The following is a 2822-nucleotide window of genomic DNA, read 5'->3' as shown; positions in this document are numbered from 1 at the left end:
CTTATGGTGGCTGATAATTCTGTTTTTGATTACCCTAGTTACCTCCCCGACCGAAGTTTGGATGATTTCTCCTGTTGGAGTTGTACGTATTACCATACTGGTTATTACTACCTTGCCTCCTTCCTGCATTACCCATAAAGTATATCGATGCTGGATTCGCGAGACACATATGGCTCGTATGACCTTCTCTGCAGACTTCACAAAAAATGTTGGCTTCCTACACTGCTTGCACCTGTGGTTGAGCTTGCGCCGCAGTTAACTTCTTAATTTCAGTGCGCATGGCCTCAATCTGTGCTGATAGTACCGTAAAATTATCCACTTCAAAAACACCAGGTGCCTTCTTAGCTGAAATACTGGTTGTGTCATCTTTCCAGTCTTGAGTGCTCTGAGTAAACCTGTTCAATAATATGAATAATTCTTCATAGCTCAGATTAAGGGAATGCCCTCCTACAGTAGTGTCTAGTGATGACTTATGTTAGGCATCCAGACTCTCAATAAATGTGTGTGCCAGAACTTTATTCGTCTGATGGTGGTGAGGACAATCTCTGAGAAGACCCTTGAACCTCTCCCATGCTTGATACAAATTTTCTCCATTTTTTTGCCTGAATGACATGATCTTCCTTTGGAGGCGAGCGGTCTTTGCTGGTGGAAAGAACCTTGTCAAGAATTTCGTCACCAAGTCATCCCACGTAGTGATAGAGTTGGTGGGCTCTGCTAATAACCAGTTACTTGCATTCCCCAATAGAGAGAAGGGGAACAGTGTCAGTCGCACAAATTCTTTAGTGACCCTTCCAGTAGAAAAGGTATCGGCAATCTGCAGAAAAGTATGGATGTGACGCTAAGGATCCTCGTCTGACATTCCCATGAATTGCCCACTAGAGTGAAGTAGCTGAATCATAGGACACTTCAGTTCAAAGTGCCCTTCTATGGTGGGCTTGACAATGCTTGAAGTGACATCCGCCACATGAGGCACTGCAGCCTCTCTCACTTTCGCTGGTCGATTATTTTCCATGACCAAAGGTAATTCAACTAGAGCCTGTGGATTCTACAATAAGTTCAAATCTCTCCTGCGCCAGTTGAAAGTACGTTCAGGTTCAGGATGGAATTCCTCAAGATTGTTTTGACTCGCACTCCTTTGCATTCGATTAGAGTACCTGCAATCAAATAGCATCTAAGATCAAGATGTTAATACTTGGATAACTAAAGCAGAAATAGTTTATACTTGTAAAACAGTTGATTTCTAAGTCCCCGGCAGCGGCGCCAAAACACACATGCAAGTATACGGGGTCGCCAAGTAATATAGTGACTTTTGATGTCGGTTATCGTATCCACAAAGACTTATGATCAACGGTTCTACGAAAATATACTATCGCCACTAATTATGCAAGTAAATAAAAGGATGTTTGTTTAGATTACTAAATATAGCAAAAAGTAAATAAATACTACTTATGTGAACAAGTTGTAACAACCGTGGTTATAGATTGTGTTTATCACAGAGAGAAGACATTCTAGGGTTACGGCACTATCGTATTCATGTTATGCATGCGCTATCATTGACTCTTATTCCTTATCCAGTTACTGATTGACAGGGTTAATTTTATGACTACGAATCTCTCGAGTTCTCTAGTCACCTATTCCTATTACTTTCACGCCTATATCTCCATGTTTAGGAACATTCATAAAAACGCATTCATAATTCCTGTATATAAACCAATTAGGGAAAACTAGGTATATCTCCACGATGCCCAGGGTTAGGATCCTACTCTACTCAGTCTTCGTTCTAACTTAGTATACTCTCGAGTTAAATCTAAGAATCAAATATTTATCCTACTGGTCACGAAGCAGTAAAATAGTCGTGCACAAGAATAATCAAATAACTCATATGATACATAGGATAAATGTCAACTCAAGTTCATACGAAAACAATCATACTTTGGCCATAATCCTAGAACAAGGGAGCTTAGCCGCTCATAGTCGGATTAAAATAATTGAATTTCATGTTCGAATGAAGAAAAGATGAATTTAAGAAGATAAAAGTTCAAACCCTACAATGATAAGTCTTACTGCTTGCTCTCTTCAAAATAATATGTGATATCCCTCAAAAAACGACCAAGGGTGCTATTTATAGTGTTGAGAAATAACCCTATGAAGCCCACCAAAAACGGGTCTAACAATTAGCATGAGTATCCTTTCTTCAAGGGAGGTCGCTGAGCGACCCCTAAAACTTGCCAGGGCCTCGCTTTGAGCCACGCTCGGTGAGGTCCCCCTCTCGTTTTACACTTAGAAAAAAATCTGGACTCTTGCATTTTTGAAGCCCATGCTAACTGAGCGAGGTCCAAAATTTGCCTATGCCTCGCCTTGAGCCACGCTCGGCGAGGTCACTCTTCAATTTCACACTTGGAAAATTTCTCCAACTTCTGCACTTTTGGACACCACTCTCGCTGAGCGAGGCTTAAAACTCGACTGTGCCTCACCTTGAGCCACGCTCGGCGAGGTCAGATGTCAACTTTGCACTTAACCAATTTCTTCCATCTTCGGAAAATTCCATGCTCCTCCTCGCTGAGCGAGGTCTAGGGCGTGCCAGTGGCTCGCTTTGGCCTGAGATTGGCGAGGTGTCTCTTCATTTTGACACTTAGACGATTTTTGCTTGCAATTTTCATTTTCGCCCTAATCGCCGCACATTTCTCCAAAATTGCCTGATTGCATCAAACACATACGTATTAGCTCGTAATGCAAGAATAATGATTAGTTAGGTGTATTTAGCTTAATTCGTCCTCTAAAAAAGGTAGAATATGGGTAACTGTTGAATTGCGAAGCCTCTA

The 2822-nt window shown here is 41.5% G+C and overlaps 1 pseudogene; it reads left to right on the top strand.

Moving 5' to 3' along the window:
- The first annotated feature begins 526 nt into the window (after positions 1-526).
- LOC132620592 (small nucleolar RNA R71) lies at positions 527-624 on the top strand (annotated as a pseudogene).
- The last annotated feature ends 2198 nt before the right edge of the window (positions 625-2822 follow it).

This window comes from Lycium barbarum, chromosome 11 (assembly GCF_019175385.1).
Source record: "Lycium barbarum isolate Lr01 chromosome 11, ASM1917538v2, whole genome shotgun sequence".
Taxonomy (NCBI): Eukaryota; Viridiplantae; Streptophyta; class Magnoliopsida; order Solanales; family Solanaceae; genus Lycium; species Lycium barbarum.
The sequence above is the reverse complement of the archived record's forward strand: the minus strand, read 5'-3'. Positions and strand labels throughout refer to the sequence as shown.